An 18,224-nucleotide genomic window follows, 5' to 3' on the forward strand; every position below is an offset into this window, starting at 1 on the left:
CCACACTCTTTGGCAGCAAATTCCACTGTCAAACAGCTCTTACTGTCAGGAAGTTCTTCCTAATGTTTAGGTGGAATCTTCTTTCTTGTAGTTTGGATCCATTGCTCCGTGTCCGCTTCTCTGGAGCAGCAGAAAACAACCTTTCTCCCTCCTCTATGTGACATCCTTTTATATATTTGAACATGGCTATCATATCACCCCTTAACCTCCTCTTCTCCAGGCTAACCATGCCCAGCTCCCTTAGCCGTTCCTCATAAGGCATCGTTTCCAGGCCTTTGACCATTTTGGTTGCCCTCCTCTGGACACGTTCCAGTTTGTCAGTGTCCTTCTTGAACTGTGGTGCCCAGAACTGGGCACAGTACTCTAGGTGAGGTCTGACCAGAGCAGAATACAGTGGCACTATTACTTCCCTTGATCTAGATGCTATACTCCTATTGATGCAGCCCAGAATTGCATTGGCTTTTTTAGCTGCCGCGTCACACTGTTGGCTCATGTCAAGTTTGTGGTCAAATAAGACTCCTAGATCCTTTTCACATGTACTGCTACTTTTGAAGATGACTTGGAAACTTCAGCTGGTTCAAAATGCAGCAGCCAGATCGCTGAGGTTCCCTTAGAATGCATACATCCCTTAGAATGCATACAAGAGGCCTAATTCAAGGTGCTCACATTAGTGTTCAAAGCCCTAAATGACTTAGGTTTCAAATATCTTAAATACCACCTCCTTCCCCACAAACCCTCATGGGTGTTAACAGAAGGGGCCGTCTTGGTAATTCCAACATCCTCAGAGGTTTGAGGGGTGGTGGCCCAGGAGAGGGCCTTGCCCATAAAGGATTCCTTTCTTTACCCTAGCCTTTGACACCAGAGATGATGTTGTTGTTGTTGTTGTTGTTGTTGTTGTTGTTGTTGTTGTTCCACCATTCATCTATAGTTCTCAGTACCCATCCTATTCCTGTGACTGTAATTTGATTTCACTGCTTTAATAAACTGAAACTGAATACTGATGACTACGATGATATACACGAGAGGGAGAACCAGTCATCACAACAGGACAATGTTCAATTTAGCATAATTGGATGCTTTGATTCTCAACAGCCTAATGCAAGGTTCCAAAAGCTTATGAAAAAACTAGGCTCTGCTTCAAATGTAAGACAAGTTTGCCACAGAAAAGCTCATTGTAATTCAGAACAGAAAATGAGCTTCCTCAAAGAATAACTACCTTGCTGCAAGCTGCTTTTGAGGTTAAATACCTCAAAATAAAAGTTGAGTCAGGGTACAAAGCACTTCCAAATCTTCAAGATACAAGGCACTGCTCAAGCCTTGTGTAGTTCAGTTTTGTGACTTTTGTATACAATTGTAACTTATGGCCAATAAACATCGAGTCCAACCCCCTGCCAAGCAGGAAACACCATCAGAGCACTCCTGACATATGGTTGTCAAGCCTCTGTTTAAAGACCTCCAAAGAAGGAGACTCCACCACACTCCTTGGCAGCAAATTCCACTGTCAAACAGCTCTTACTGTCAGGAAGTTCTTCCTAATGTTTAGGTGGAATCTTCTTTCTTGTAGTTTGGATCCATTGCTATGTGTCCGCTTCTCTGGAGCAGCAGAAAACAACCTTTCTCCCTCCTCTATGTGACATCCTTTTATATATTTGAACATGGCTATCATATCACCCCTTAACCTCCTCTTCTCCAGGCTAAACATGCCCAGCTCCCTTAGCCGTTCCTCATAAGGCATCGTTTCCAGGCCTTTGACCATTTTGGTTGCCCTCCTCTGGACACGTTCCAGTTTGTCAGTGTCCTTCTTGAACTGTTTATTCCTGTTATTGTAACCTGGCTCTGACCGAAAAGATGGCCATTGATGGTCTATTATAAGGAACATGATGTGATAACTGGGATTTGCTGGCACAAAGACAAGGGCGAGTTGCTGACATTCCTGATCGCTCACTATTTCCTTGTCCTCTAGTTCCCTCTGCTGGCTACTAAAGCTGCAAGCAATTTCTCCTTGGCTGCATCTTCAGAAAGAGTTTGTTTCTGTTTTTCGTCCTCTGTCAGGAATTGTTTGGGGTTTTTAAAAAGCATTTCAGTATTCAGCTCCAAGAGGAGAGGCAAAAATCTCCGTCAGTTCATTCTGGATACAAGCATCTTTGGGTGGATCTGTTCCTCCCAACCAGTAGCATCAACTGGCTGGGGCTAATGGGAGTTGTAGTTGTGGATGGAGGAGAAATTTGGTTCAGCTCACATTTAAAGGTGAGCCTACCTAATTTATGCTGACTGAAACATGAACTCATGTGTACTTCACAATTCACACTTCTCTGAATTTTTCAATGCAGCCAAATAACATGTACAAAAATACATTTACTAAGGTTAAAAAGTGTGTTTGTTAGTAAAAATAACGCAGAGAAATGCCTTATACCAGGGAAAACTGTAGTGTAAAAATGCGTAAGGCAAAGCCACATACAAAAATGTGGATGTTCGGAGAAATTCGTACCAAGGTGCTGATGAATTTTCATGAGGTCTTTAAAGCCAGCAGTTGTGGATATATGGAGAATGGAGACATGAGCAAAAGAGAGAATCTGAAAGTGGCACATTTGCCTATCCATCCCTACTTGTAGTCCAAAATGTGGAGTTCACCAGGATGGGAAAGGCTAGTGCAGAATATTGTAGCAGAGCCACTAAAAGATGGTGGATCTGAAAGTTCATATTTAAATCTTGCCTCCGGCATGAGCCCTCCCCCCAACACACACACACACACACACACACACACACACACACACACCTTATGGGAGTGACCATAATGACCCATCTTACAGGGCCATTGTTATAAGGATTACTGAGATAATGGAAGTGAAGTGCTTTGAGCACTCTAAAGCCGCTGTATAAATGCAAAGTGTTTTTGTGATGGGGCAGTTTCAGGAATCACTGAGACCATGCCGTGAACCTGGTGCCATAGGATGCTGCATCCACTTTTCTGCCTGCCTACAGCAGCTGTTGCAAAATGAGTAGAGACAACCATATAGTCACTCTTCTAAGTGGCAGGGTGGCTAGTTCAGGTCCATGACCAAACTGAAAGAGAGGAAATGTTATGATTCTAGACCTGCACAACTTGCAAGCCCTCCCCCCCATATGAATGAGAGCCCCCCCCCCACCTGGAACCTCAGCAACCTTCTGCTTTTGTTTCCTGGCTGAGACTGCAAAGTCAAGCCCCTGGCAGGCCACAGGATATAGCTGGTGGGCTGAAAATTCCTCGGTAGGTCACAGGTGATTTAGGCCTATGTTAGATGTGACAGGTTATTTCGCAACAACTATCGGATCTAAAAATATTGAGGGGGCACAACAGGTCTTCTGAGATTCCACACCTCACACCCTCCTCACACCTTTTTTGGCCAGGGATAGAACAATATAAAAGGGCTCCATCCTCAGTATAGGTTTTGAAGAGCATCGCTAAGTTTTTGCTAAAGAAATGGTGGGCCTGCCAACAATGGGGTGCATCTACAAGCCTCACTGTGATCAGAAACATGGATTGCCCAGGATTCCTGATCACAGGGAGTCTGGTACGCAAGTTTAAGCAAGCCCATTTCCTTCAGAGCCTACTGCGGCAAGCAGCAAGGTTGGGAGTAGAGCAGGCAGGGCTGGTACATACAGCCCTGTATCATCAACACAGTTTGAACTTTACTATTACTGCAGAAGGCTTGATGGTTCAGCCTGGACCTTTGAATGATTTCAGCCAGCAGTTTCACTATAACATTAAAAAGCATGGGAGACAAGACAGATTCTTATGGCCCTGCATAGGGTTCAACTGCAGTCTCTCTGTGCTGTCACCTAGGGATGGGTGAAACTGTCCGTTTCAGGTCCTCATTTTTCCAGTAGTAAAGCGAGTTATTCACATTTCCATATTAGTCTGAGATTTTCCTTTTAAAAGCCAGCTTGAAATTTGATTTTATTGCAAATTTCTCTAATTAGATACATTTTTGCAACACAATTTCCCCTGATGTAGAAAGCACAATGATTCCAACATTTTCCAGATCAAACGTTTCTAAATGGATTTCGTGTTATTTTTACAGACAGCCATAAATATGGTGGAACAATGGAGTTAGAGGACTCTGTTTTTAAAAAACAACAACCTTGGCATTCTTTTTTTTTTTTAAGAGTGTGTTGCTAGTTGTGCGTTCTTCCAGATGTATACACAGAGCGAGAGACTCAACAGATGCATAAAGCTGTTCAGTGTTATTATTGAGCCATGGTCTAAACAGGTAAATTATACCCCAGTAACAGATTTGCTATGAGACAGGGGAACCATAAGAAATATTGCTACAACCATCATCAGTGCCCATATCATAGCCCCATTTCCGGCAATGACAAAGTGCTGAGTTATTGTCTTGGCTCGAAAGGCAACAACTTTGTAAACTCTCTTGTTTGTGCCACTTTCCTAGCAAAATGAAAAATCATTCATCATCACTAGGTAGGTACACTGTCAGAGCAAGGAGCAGAAAGCACAAGGGCCAGAAAGACCAAATGAAGCTATTGGATGCTGGCCAGATTTGAGAGAGAGGCTAAGTGGCCAAACAGGTTGCAGGGCTGAAGTGTTAAAGGCTCCTCCAGATGAGCTATTTATTGAGCATTCATCCTGATTTGCTCACAGAAAGCTGACATGGAGGTTAGATTGTAACTGTCCAATAAGGTTATAGGACAATAAGCATTCCGTCTTACATTCACCTTTGATTTGCCTGTGGAGTGTTTATGCATCCCACACTTTTCCGTGAATCTCCCTGTCACTTTCCCGACCACAAAAGTCCATTTCTTTCTTTCTTTTTGGCTCTTGGGCGACAAAGCACTTTATCTAAACAGGCACTGATTGGAAATGAAGCAGCATGACCAGCCCCAAAACATTTGGCAGCACCAAAAGCATTGAAAGCAGGATCAGATGTGACTGCCCCAATAGCATCACAAGCACAAATCACCACAAATGTGCAATAAAAATAAAAAGACTCCAGGAGGGGCCCTGATTGTGACAATCAATAGAAAAATGTCCAAGGTAGGGATGGAAGAAGAGCCAGAAACCCTTGCTCAAAATGGGGTGGAGTGCAGTGCTCTCCCATTTATTCACCTGCAGGGAGAACAGCCATCAAACCACTCATTTTGCCCTATTTCTACTGCAGAAATTATCTCTCTGATCCACCATTACCACCATATTTCTGCCCTCCCATCTATGTCTTTCTCATAGCCAGGACATTCTTTCCAGATTGCGCCAGTAAAATCACCCCACACCCATTTATGTCAGCTACCATAGCAACATTTTGCAAGCCCCACTATATCATTAGCACTCTCCACACCCAGTATACCCATTCTCACCTTATTCCCGGGTATCTGTTGTCACCTGGAGAGCAATACATGTGGGCCACTTATTAATGCTGCTTTGCAAGCGTTGGGACCCTCACTATTGCAAAGGCCCCTAAGATCAAAGCAAACGCAAGGAGGATGAAAAAGAGCATTCTAACCAGGCATAAGGGTAGATAATCTGAAGCAGCTGGGGCACTCAGCTCTGCCTAAGAGCTCCACCCACCGTCTCCACCTGCATCCCTCTGCCATCAGAGATCTGGTAGATGGTCACATGAGGCTTTTTTCTTGGTGGCACTTAGCTTTTTGGAATGTCCTTCCAAGGGAAGCTCACTTAGCCCCATCATCTACCCCCTGCTTTTTTACCCAGCTAGTGAAAATGCTGTTTTAGGATGTCTTCAGGGTAAGTAACAACTGAGGGTGTCTCCAGAGACAGTCGCTGTTTTGTGGGATGGATTCAAACATGTACCAGAATTTTAAGTTTGCTCAGTCAAAGTGTATGAAAAGGCTCTGTCCCCATGTAGACACCCCACAAACAAATCAGGATGAGTGCAGGACAAATGCTCCTTGTAATATAACTGCCCTGCAAATAAAGCAGAACAGTTGCTCAATATAATCTAGCCTCTATGCAAACAAATCAGGATGAATGCTTGATAAAGCAGCAATCTCTGAAATAGCCTTGAAAATAGATCTGGATTATTTCCTGGCACTTGTTATGGTGTTCCTGCCAAAGTGATGTGTCTCTTTTGTTTTGTGGTTCCTTTAATATTTGTGTTTGCTTTTATTTTGTTAAATTGTTTGAGGATGTGCTTTGATATTGTGCCTTGGTGGTCTTGAGGGAGAGAAAGGCAGGATGAACAATATTTTCAATTAAATAAACTGCTATCAGGACTTCTCAGCATGTGCTATGTCTGTTGTTCTTGGCTGAGAAGCTAACAGAACACCAGACCAAAAGGCAATGACCAGTTTCTCCTGCTTTAGTTGAACCTGTTTCATTGTTGGTGTCTATTCTAAAGAGCAGAAGAGGTGTTGCACTCCCATTGCTGCATGGAAGGAGTACAGGATGGGCTGTTTTTGTGTGTTGTTGTTGTTGCTGGCATCTGTCTGTCTCAAGAGACAATGGAGTGCGCCTCTGGGTGTGAAGGCAAACTGCTGGCGATTCACAGCACCTGTTGTAGCTGCAGAGACTGGTAAGTCGCAATGTTGCCTCCAGTGTTGTTTCTGCTGTGTTAGCAACGCCAAAGTGACCTTCCTGGGGCACAAGCCTGGGCAGTGTGTACGGAGTCCAGGACTGCCCAGATGACAAGGCCTCCCACTCTCAGCCTCACTGATGTGGTCCAATGAAAAGCAGAGAAATGTGTTTGGCATCAGCTTGGATGCAGGAGTTGACAGAAGGAGATGAGGGAGCCTGCTCGGCAGGGGCTGGGTTCTACCGCGCCGGCGACGCGGGAACCCTCAAAAACCATGGGCGCTGAAACCCATGGGCATGGTGACTCGGCGGGCACCGTTTGCGTCCCCCCCGACCCACGAAGGAGCCTTTTTAAAGGCTGTGGAACGGGTGACAGGGGGGGGTGCTGTGAGTCCTCCGCTTCCCCTGCCGAGCGAAGCCGCATGCCATTCGACGGAGAGCGCTGACTTCTTCCATTGAAAATTTGGACTTTAAAAGAATAACCCGTGAGTAATTGGAACTTGGATTAAAAAAGGGGAAAAATTCTTTTTAAATTCGGAGCGAGCGGGGGAGGTGCAAAAAGGAAGTCAGCCTCCCCCCTGTTGTAGAGGAGCTAAAGCAAAGGATTTGACAACTAAGATCGAGTGCAACCTTTTTTTGATAAAATTATTAACTTCGCGATGGAAAATTATAAGACTGGGCTGGAGGAGAAAAGTGGAATGTGAATTAAAAGGCAACACCCCCCCCCCGGAAACCCCGGGAGCGATCCGTAAGAGCGCCGGGAGAGGAGAAATAGAGGTTTTGACAGCTGTCAAAGGAGCTGTCAAAGCGGAAGAACAAAAAGAGAACTTTGTTACGAGGACTTTGCTGGTCACATTTGTTACAAATTGGATATAAATTGTTTAAAACAAGGAATAATAAGTTACTTTGACTGTTGGGTGTGATCGGGAAGGAAACTGAGTTACTATAATCCCTCTAGAGGAGCTGTGGGACACTACAAGTATTGTTGGCATCGAATTTGAATAGGACTTTTTATCTCCTGGGAAACTGCAGAAATGGAACACTATTTTGTCTACAGAGGTTTACACACTAAAGGAGACAATAGATTTATCTATTGAAGAATGGAAGGGACTTGACGTAATGTTTTGTTCCTGAATAACAAAGCCTCTGCAGAGGAATTAGAAGCTTTTTGGAATTAGAACATTTGTGCAGGAGAGCGGGGGGAAAAAAAAAGAGGAGGAGAGAGAACAACAAGAACAACAAGAATAACAAGAACTGGACAAAGTCGGAAGATAGACACCTTCCAAGATTGGACATGTGAAATCAAAGATGACCAAAAGACGGCAAAGACTAATAAAAAGACGGCAAAGCGGACTGGTGAAGGACTGTGGTTTAGATGTGGGAGCTCCAGGATGACAGTAGATATTGACGGACATTGGGAACGCAACCGGGAAAGGGGGGAGGGAAATTTGGAATCCAAAGGGTGTTAAATTACATTTTATTCTTTTTTCTATTTTTCTGTTTATTTTAATCTGTATTGCATATTAAAGAGGGGAACTCGTGGAAGGGAACAGGTCGATTTTAGGGGATGGGAAAATATTTTTTAAATTGGGCCAATGATAATAATTTTAAAATTTGGGGTAAGAATTTGTTGAATCTATTTGAAAGAATTGGAATACAAGAGGGGGAGGGGAGGGGAAGTCCTGGAAGGATGCCAATGAAAATAAGGTTTTAAATTTGGATGTTTTTCTTTTTCTGTTATATTTGAAAATCTTTAATAAATATTATTTTTTTAAAAAAAATAAAGATTTTTTAAAAGTTCATTATATATAATGTCCCATAGTTCTCTAACTTTCACACAGTTCCACCACATATGTATCATTGTACCTTCTGACTTCTTACACCTCCAGCAAACGTTCAATTTTTTATTTACATTTTGGCTAATTTGGCTGGAGTCAGGTACCAACGGTAAAACATTTTTTTCAGATTATAACATGCAGTGAATTCTATGTCTACCTTCCAGAGTCTTTCCCACGAATCTATTTGGATATTATAACTGAAGTCCTGGGCCCATCAAACCATAACTGATTTTACCACCTCCTCCTTGACTTCCCAATCAAGGAGGAGTTTATACATCTTGGATAAAGGTTTTTCTTTCTTTAATCTCTTCTCCACCCTTTCCTTTATTTTAAATATTTGGTTTTAATGTCTGACTGCAATATTTTGCTTTTCATAAGTTCTTTTGTAAGTCGCTGTGAGAGGTGAGTGCTGCCAAAGCCAGCGTAGATAAAAATTCCAGGCTCACCGCCAGTTACTGTCTTTAAGATTTATTTACAATGTTCAAAAAGGTTTCCAGAACTTCAAAGCATGTCCGTCTCAGTCTGATTAGATGCCTCGAATGCTTTTTTTTACTCCTCCTTCCCCAGCAGGCTAATCGGCGGAAACCCCGCCTCTTATCTCCTCTGTTCAAAGGATAGCTAGTTCCGGGCTGAGCATCCCCCCTCCCTGCCTCTTCTTCGCTGTCAGAAGAGAGGCTGCTAATTAGCTCTTTCGGCTCTCTATAAGTGCTCCTCTCCCCCTTTGGGTCTTTTGCCGTGTGCATCTCCCTAACAGTCGCTGTGAGTTGCCATGGCAAAAAAGGAAACTAATAAGTCCAATAAATAAATAATCATAAATGTCTGGCAACCTGAATGAAGAGTATGTTCACATTAATGGCTTGAAACACAGTGAGGTCATTCCCCTAACCCACTGCATTTCAAGCTACTTTTGCACAAAGTTGTGCACTGTGCACACGAAAAAGGGGGCAGGGAGGTTTTCACCGGGTACACAGACCTTTTTGGGATCCCCACTCATGCAGCCCCCCAGCACTCCTGTTCACTAAGCTGTCACCTGCGTTTGCATGCTCACCTGTGCCAGTGCAATGGCTACTGGGTATGTTCAAATTACCACTTATTCCACATCCAGTTTTCTAATTGGATTGAAGGTGTTTGAGAAGAAAAACACATCACACAGGAATATTTGCCAAGAAACTACAGGATCGATATGGACCGTGTGAATGCAGCTTAAAAAATGAGCAGTAATGGGAGCCCCTCCAGTGCCATATAACTAGCTACAGCAGGTGGGTAGAGACCTTGTACAGTATTCAACTGCTATGTCTCCCATCAGTATCAAGATTTCTGCTTCTGCAATCTCCTCACCCTACAGGTGCCTCACAGCCTCCCTAAATCTGCTCCAGAGAGTTGACGGAACCCCTAGAACAGATTCAGGGGGCACACATGGACTAGCAAGGGGAAGAATGTTTCCTTCCTCCAGCAGAAATCCTGGCACTGATGAGATGTTGACACAGCACTGCCCTAGATGCTCCCCATAGCTCATTAGCAGAGTGCACTGTTTACGTGCAAAGTGTCCCAGGTAGGTTGAGTCCCTGACATTTCCAGCTACAAGGGCCTCAGGTAAACAAATAAAGTAAATGATATCAGATAAATTATATGAAGGGTCTGTGCCTGAGACTTTGGTTACTCTGCTGCCCATCAAAAAAATCTGGCCTGGTAGAAGGCAACTCCTTTGTTGCTCTGAAGTTGTGTTTTGTGCACATAGGTGTGCACATAAGGTGTACATAGGTACACCTTAAATTCCATGTGTGAAGCAGCCCTTAACTTCCCAGTCTCAGGAGCAGACCAGTGGTTATCAACCTGTGTGCCGTGACACCCTGGGGTGCCTTGAATGATGGTCTGGGGTGCCGTGAGCAACACTGGCTTCTGCCCCTTTTTCCTCCCCTCCCTCCTCTCATGCCCTCTTGCATCTCTGCCTCCCAAAGGCTTGCGCAGCTGTTTGTGCAGCAGCCCTGGCTTCAAGCTCCCCAGGTGAATGGTGCCTCTGGGGCTGGCCATGAGGTGCTTCCAAGGCCCCTGTGGGGCAATGTGACGAGGCACCTCTCTTTGGGGCATGGGGGAGGCAGCTCAGAAACCAGGGGTGGCAGCTGTGGCTGCCCAGAGGGCTCCCAAGAAGAGGGGAGAGGAGAGGAGGCCGAGGGAACACTTCACAAGGAAGGGTGTTCGAAAAAGGGCGAGAGGCTGCCAGCTCTGCATAACTAGGCTCCTGAGCCGCACGGGGTGCCGCAGAAAGAATGTAGTTGGCTAAGGGAGCCATGAACTCTAAAAGCTTGAAAACCTCTGACTTAGACCTTACTCACTGAATACTGAGCCCTTGAGAATGTCCCCAAAGATTGTGGCGTGTAGCATTCCTGGGTGTGATCCTCGCAGGACATTGCAGCCCCAGCCTTGTGGTTCCCAGCTGTCCTGGGTTGGCTATATCAGAGAGTCCCACACATTGTGGCTCAGTTTTTAATTACAAGTGCTCGGATAGGCAGAAGAGATGGCACCCGCTGGTTTTGCATGTTAATGAGGGTGCTTAATATTCATGAGTCAATATTTTAGGGCGGCGAATGGCTGTGCAGTAGGTGCACATATGAATGGGAGTTTATCATGATTAGGCAAATCAGGAGGGAGAGCGAGCGGCAGGGGAAGGGAAGATGAATTTCTCCAATAAAATTAACTAAGGCCGCCACGGCATGCTGCTCCCCTCCTCCTCCTTCCCGTGTGCTTTGCTGAGCTCTCTCTTTCCTCAAATTTATGAGGCCAATTACAGAGATGAGCTTGGAAGTTTCTGGGAACTTCACTAAGTGCAAACGGCGCTCCCTGCTGTTCCCATCAAATTAATTAACCGAGTGCTATTGATGGCTGTCCGGCTCCGGCGAGAGATTTAGCTGCTGGGAAACGCCAGCGTAGGATTCGTGGCGAACGGCACCATTTGGAAACAGGAAGATCCTGGCTTGTGCTGCTGCCACTGGGAAGCTGCATGGCCGGGGGGTGGCCCAGGAAGAGCGGCCTGAGCTGCAGGAACCAGGAACTGCTGCTTCAAAATGAAGAGATGACCCAGGAAATGGTCTGATGGCCGTGGTGGCTGGCGCCCATTGGGTCTGGTGGAGCAGAATGCAGGGAGCCCAACAGTAGGTGGCGCCAGAGCCAATGGCAGGCAGTGCAGGCTAATTCTTGCCCCCATCTTCCTCCTTGCTGAGTTCTACCAGGTGCAACACTGAAACTAGGGAGGAGGAAGCTGGCAGTTGTTACTGCCTCTTGGACTGGTTACAGGTAAGAAGGCAAGGCAGGTGAAGGCTGGCTGAGGTTGGTGGGGAACTGCCTCATTTGGCTTAGTGGGTCACCTTCCACTACTTGAGGGTGGAACATGACACAGATACTTTGCTGAAGCTAAGAAGGTGTCAAGGTTGCTTTCCAGCCAAAGAAATGCACATGGAGGATAGTGAAGTATTTGCTGTCAATTGTAACACTTAAGTGGAATCTACACACATATTAAAAAATGTTCTGAAAATAGTTTTTTAATTAAAAAAACATTGAATTTTCCATAAGGCTCACCATTGCCATCTAGTGTCACATTGTATATTGCACTTAAAACACACTTAAAATGTTCAATTTGCAGCTGAGTCCTTATAGTCGCTTCTACAGCTCTGGATACCTACGCACACCAGTCTAGTGTCTAGGCAGCTATTCCCAGGTCCGCGTTCTATGGAGCTGTTGCAGCACCAGGGAACCAGTCCCCTCCACCAGTTTATGTACCTTCCCGACGAGCTGCACACACGCAGCCAGAGACTGTGCCTATGTGGCAACTTCCTCTGCTCATCCCTTTTCAGTCCCCTCCTGGTTCTGGGAGACAGTGGTGCAGGAGAAGGTGGGGAAGCAGCTGGCCCTTCACTTGCCTGGCCTGCCTTTTCCTCCTCTTCTTCCGACCCATCCTATGCTCCAGGTCTGAAGCGTTCCCTTTCTCCAGCTCTTGCCTCCTGTCCAGAACAGTTCACCACAAATCGCTGATCCCCTCTTTCAAGACTCCAGCCCCATTTTCCCTGGTGCACACTCTTCAGCATTCTGCCAGTCCCTGATAGCAGGTGATGGGCCCTACCCTACAGAGCCTACAGTCACTCTGGAGACTTGTTCTATTCATTGAGGTGGAGGGGGGGGCTTCTCAGAGCTGCACCGGGGATAGCCTTTGCCTAAGATAGCAGATTGGCTGTGCATCAGGAATGAGGGAGAGCAGCAGAAAGAGGACCCTGCTCCACAGCCTTAGGCAGCCTCAGTGGGAGATTAATGGTCAATGCCCTGTTCATCAGAATCCTAAGGCCCTTAGCACAGCAGCCTTCTCCAACCTGGTGCCCTCCAGATGTTTTGGACTGCAACAGCCCCAGCCATAGTGGCACACCAGGTTAATGTAGACTTGCCAAGAGTATTGAACTGGGTTGCGACCTTTTTAAAGAAAAGGGCTAGCAGGGGATGGGCAAAAATGTTGATTTTGGTTTCTCTCTGTCATTTTTGCAATCTTAAATTCGATTCTCCACCTTTACACATCAGTTAGCTTGTTTTTTAAAAAACAAGTTTTCATGAAAATTCATCAGAATTGTAGTGCAACTTTCTCTCAATATACACTTTTGGTATGCAATGTTTCCTTGTGTACATTTTTTTTGGCAAAGCATTTTTCCTTAATATAATGTGTTATTTTTACTAAAACATGTATTTATACTCACACCTAGTATAGACATTACGGAACAAGCTCCACAGCTGGGGAACTGAACTGCAAAATTCAGAGATGGGCAGATTTCAAAGGATAGCTGTGTTTCAGTCTTAACGTTTCAAAAAAAGTGTGAATTAGGTAAGTTCTCCTTTAAATGCAAACTGAATCAAATTTCTCCCCCATCCTTTGGACTAACACAATGACAACAACATTTATTGCAAGGTAGGAAATGTCACCTTGCAGTATTTTTTGAAAGTGGAGCACATAGCTAATGCAAAGGTACTTAAGATGAAAGCAATATGCAGTGCTGGATATATGGAGGAGCAGAAGCAGCAGTTTTCTCTGGGACTAGAGTTGTAAGTGTTGTTACTCCACCCCAGGAAGCCCCAATTCCCATTTCCTTGGGCTTCTTCTCCAACTAATCTGCTGCAGCATTTAGCTGAATTTTAATTTTCAGGATCATCAGACTCACAGTCTATGCGCAGGGGTAGGAACTTCCCAGAAAAAGAATAACCCAGCATCAGAGGCCACCTAGTGAGAGCCTGATACCCATCTTAAATTTCTGAACGTGCTAGCAGAGGCACAAACTATGTGGCTCATACCTGCTCCTAATGCCAAAAATCAGTGGAGCAAAGTCAACATTAAATTCACATTTTTCCATTTGGGTAAAGTAGTAGTCCAGAGAGAGCCTGGCATTTAGACTGGTCCTCCTTCTGGTCTGGTTAGCTGCCTCTGCCACTCTCCCAGAGTTGACCTGCATGGGCAACCTCATAAATACCCCTAGCGGTTAAGTGTTAAGAGTCCTCTATCTCCTTACTCTTCAATGTCTACCGCAGGCCAAAACATAATTCATGATTACTGAAGCTCTGAGGTAGAATTCACCTGCTCTTTCATCCTTTTCATCCTATTTCCTAGGCTTTTCATTTCATTTATAACAAACTGCATTTACCAACCACTAAATTAACAAACTTACCAGAATGTGTCATGAAATTCTTCCACACCCTATTCCAGGAAAAGTTTCACAAAGCCACTTACAACCCACACATTTATCGTCCTGGGAAACTTTAACTGCTTTATCCAAGGGTCTCCTATGCATTGAAGGCTGACAATTATGCTGTGTGTGTGTCAGTAATGTGTTTGAATTTACACCAAACACCATGTATAATTGTGAGATGATATAATTGGCCATTCCTGGGCAAACATTCCAGGCTGTTCAGCCGCATCTCAGAAGTGATATTTTGCTCATCTAACTTTATCTCAGTGAAAGAGGTCTTTGCGCAATTAATTACGATGACAGGCAGGGAATCTAGGGGCTATAGGAGGTCATAAGCTGAACATGAGTCAGGCAGGCGATGCTGCTCCCAGAAAGGCAAATGCTGTTTGGAAGATGCATTAGAAGCAACGCTGTACCGGAGGCGCAGGCCTGCTTTACGGCGCTTGTGCCCGCAAATGGAGGGAGAAAGCACCCAGCTTTGATAGTCATGTTGTGAATGGATATTAACACACTGAAATAAATTTAAAGGAAAAAAGCAGTGGGATGCAAGACATGTGGAGAGGTTGAAGACAATAAAACATATTTATTGTAGATGAAGGCAGATTAAGTTGGAACGTGGTTTTAAATACTTATAAGCTGCTCTCAAGGAGCGGGAATGACAGCTATGCTTCACTGTGACAGAAGAAATATAATAATAATAATAATAATAATAATTTATTATTTGTACCCTGCCCATCTGGCTGGGTCTCCCCAGCCACTCTGGGCGGCTTCCATAAAAACCAAAAATACACTAAAGGGTGAAAGCAACAGTTTTATGGTGCAATGGTAGGTATTTAGTGGAACTCAAATAATAAAACAGAAACGAACAATGGGACAAATTACTGAGAAAAGTTAGGGGATAACCTTTCGTTTTCCAAAATATTTTCCCTAACTTTTATCAGAAAAAGAAGTATAAGAGGTGGTAGTCAGGAATGTCTTGGAATCCCTGCTTTAGAGCAGTTGGACGAACCTTTTAGAGATCCCTCAGACTAAGGTGGTGTGTATACTGCAACGCCATAGAAGAACAGAAAATTCAGAATAGGTTCCTGGCCATCTGAGAACTTCAGTTTTCTTCCCCTTGTTAGAAGCAAGTTTCTAGCCTATATGGTTTCCCTCCCACTGGGAACCATGGGAAATTCACAGACTTAAAGCAGCTCCAGAGATTATCTAAATTTTTCTCTGGCTGGGGAAAGAAACTGGAATGGCTTGCAGTTCTCCAGCATACACCCCAAACTGCCCCAACGTGGATCACCTTCTCTAACATCAGAACTCTGCTTCCTTATTGAGAGGAGAGCTGGTTTGTCCTACAGCTCCTAAGGTGCCTTCCCAAGAGCCATAGTATTTCATGCACAGGGACTTTCCTGGCCACCGAAATAGTCCTGCAGGTTACGAAAGAATGGAACCTTCTGAGACCATCACAGAAACATGCACTAGAGATTCTGCCTATAAAAAGGGAGTTAGCAGAACATGTCATTACATGTCTTGACCACAAGAGGACCCCCTTATTACACACAATGTGCATGATCTGAATTGGGGAGCCAAGCAACTTGAATGGAGATGCATGAAAATTGCTTGTGTCAACCAAGGATAAAAAGGGAAACTAGTAGCTCTCGATGGTACAGGGTGAGCTTACCAAGGACCAAGCAAATACTGTAAAACCCAGCCTAGAAAGAAGCCCAGGAAACTTCCTCTTCCAGAGGATGTTGGACTCCAAGTCCCATCTGTCTCAGCCAGCAAAGGCCACCGTCAGGGATGATGGGAGTTGTAGTCCAACAACTGGAGGGCTGCACGTTCCCCATCCTGATTATAATGCATGAACACTGGACAACTGCTGAGATGACAAATTTAACTAAGATTGTTCAAATTGCAAGAGGGAAGAGAAGCAGTTGCTGTTTTGAGAACTGCATGATGTCTTTTGTAAATTATTATTATTGTAATTGTAAACATCAGTATAATCTTGATGTAAACAGATGTAGTTGTCATATTATATGAATAATGTGCCATATACTTGTGCTCATTCAAGATTGTGAGAATACATGTTCTGATGTAAAGTCAAATGGACGAGAGGTGTGGATTAGCTGTAATTAAGGAAGCTAGTGGAGCAAAAGCTTCTTCTCCCCACTTGCTTCCCCCCAAACCTCTTGGAGGGGAGGCTCCAGAATAATAAAAAATTATTATTATTATTATTATTTATACCCCGCCCATCTGGCTGGGCCTCCCTAGCCACTCTGGGTGGCCCCCAACAAAATATCAAAACACAGTAATCATCAAACATTAAAAGCTTCCATAAAGAGGGCTGCCTTTAGATGTCTTCTAAAAGTCTGGTAGTTCTCTTTGACATCTGGTGGGAGGACATTCCAAAGGGCAGGTGCCCTCTACCTGTTTCCCTGTAACTTGGCTTCTCGCAGTGAGGGAACCGCCAGAAGACCCTCGGTGCTGGACCTCAAGTGTCTGGGTAGAACGATGGGTGTGGAGACGCTCCTTCAGATATACTGGACAGAGGCTGTTTAGGAATGGAATGTGGAATGGGGTCTGAGGAGCTGCTGGGTAGACTCACCCAGAATTGTCCTTTGCCCAAGAGGGCCCCCAAACACCTGGAGAAGCAGGTGCTTGCATGGCGGAGGGGGGAACTTTCCTTCTATTACCTTATCTTAAGATCAAAGTTATTCGTCTGTACTTCAGAAATCATGCCACCAGCTTACTAATCTCAAGCACAGATCCCAGCACAACTGGATACTGTGACCTCAAATCATGGAGGTCCACTTTTTTTTTTAGTTTCTCCTATGACGCAATTACGTTAACTTAAATGCCATGCTAGACTGCTCATAGTAGACAGCACTACAAATCTGGCCTTTCCCCCATAGCTTCACCATGACATAAACCGGTTGGTCTAGTTCAGGCAGCAGCTCCAGAGTGATGAGCTGCAAAGGAAGGAAAGGCTCTTGTACGTTTAAGAGAAGAGGGGTTTGGGGCAGGTGGTTCTAGTCATGCAGAACCAAAAGAGAGCAACACTTACTCAACACTAATATTTAATGGCACAAGAGCTCAGTCCTCCCTTGCCTCCTGTCACCTTACAGGTAGGCAGCATTTCTGTAGGTGTCTGTCCTCCAGACCTTTAGCAACACAGATTGAAATATTCAGTGTAGGGCATATGGCTTCTGTCTGCATTGCAGAAGTGAGGATCCGACCAGCAGGGCTCAAAACAGGGATGGGCAAACTGGGATGTCAGTTGGTAGAGCACGAGACTCTTGATCTTAGGGAAATTTTAAGTGTTTGATATTTTATCGTGTTTTTAATATTCTGTTGGGAGCTGCCCAGAGTGGCTGGGGAAACCCAGCCAGAAGGGCAGGGTATAAATAAATTATTTATTATTATTAATTATTATTATTATTATTATTATTATTGATCTCAGGATCAAGAGCTCAAGCCCCATATTGGGCAGAAGATTCCCGCATTGCAGGGACTAGGGAACTAGATAACCTTTGTGGTTCCTTCCAACTCTATGATTCTATTAATGTAATTGCACCACAACTCCCATCAACCCTGACCACTTGGTCCATACTAGCTGGGACTGATGGGAGTTGGAGTCCAACAGCACCTGGAAGTCCAGAGGTTCCTCATCTTTACCTTAAGCACTGTGTTTTGAGAGTACAGACTTTCAGGAAGGAGAGTCCACTTGAAACTGTGGGACTGGTCCGAGTGTGGGGTGTCTCTTTAGAGACACACCTGGAGGAGGAGGTGGTGGGGTTGTCCTTCTGACTTACAGCAACACCCATGTGAACCTGCGCTGCCAGTAAAACATCCCCAGGTCTCATTACTCTAGCAAGCATAAGGAGCATCTCCTTGAAGAGCTGGGGAGGGGAGGCCTGTGATACAGTGAAAATGCAACTAGTGGCTAATGACTTTGACAACTACATGTGATCTAGCACTGTGAATTTTCTCACAGGGGCCAAGTCTCCCTTCTGCTCTCCCCACAGGCTAAATCTCTGGGAAGGGGAAAAAAATCCATTATAAAAGAAGATTACAGTCATCAGGGTTGAATTGAGACCCCCTCATAAACTACAGTGCAGAGGCTCCATTGAGGTTTAGGGAAGCTGCAAGTATGCTGCT

General features: G+C 44.8%; 1 long non-coding RNA gene across 1 annotated transcript; it reads right to left on the reverse strand.

Moving 5' to 3' along the window:
* Nucleotides 1-14,634: 14,634 nt before the first annotated feature.
* LOC307217321 lies at nt 14,635-16,350 on the reverse strand. Its single transcript, XR_013839561.1, has 2 exons — nt 14,856-16,350; nt 14,635-14,747 (listed from the first exon to the last, which is right to left on the reverse strand). It is a non-coding gene; the product is annotated as an uncharacterized lncRNA (long non-coding RNA).
* Nucleotides 16,351-18,224: the final 1,874 nt, after the last annotated feature.

This window comes from Podarcis cretensis, assembly GCF_951804945.1.
Source record: "Podarcis cretensis genome assembly, chromosome: 5".
Classification (NCBI taxonomy): domain Eukaryota; kingdom Metazoa; phylum Chordata; class Lepidosauria; order Squamata; family Lacertidae; genus Podarcis; species Podarcis cretensis.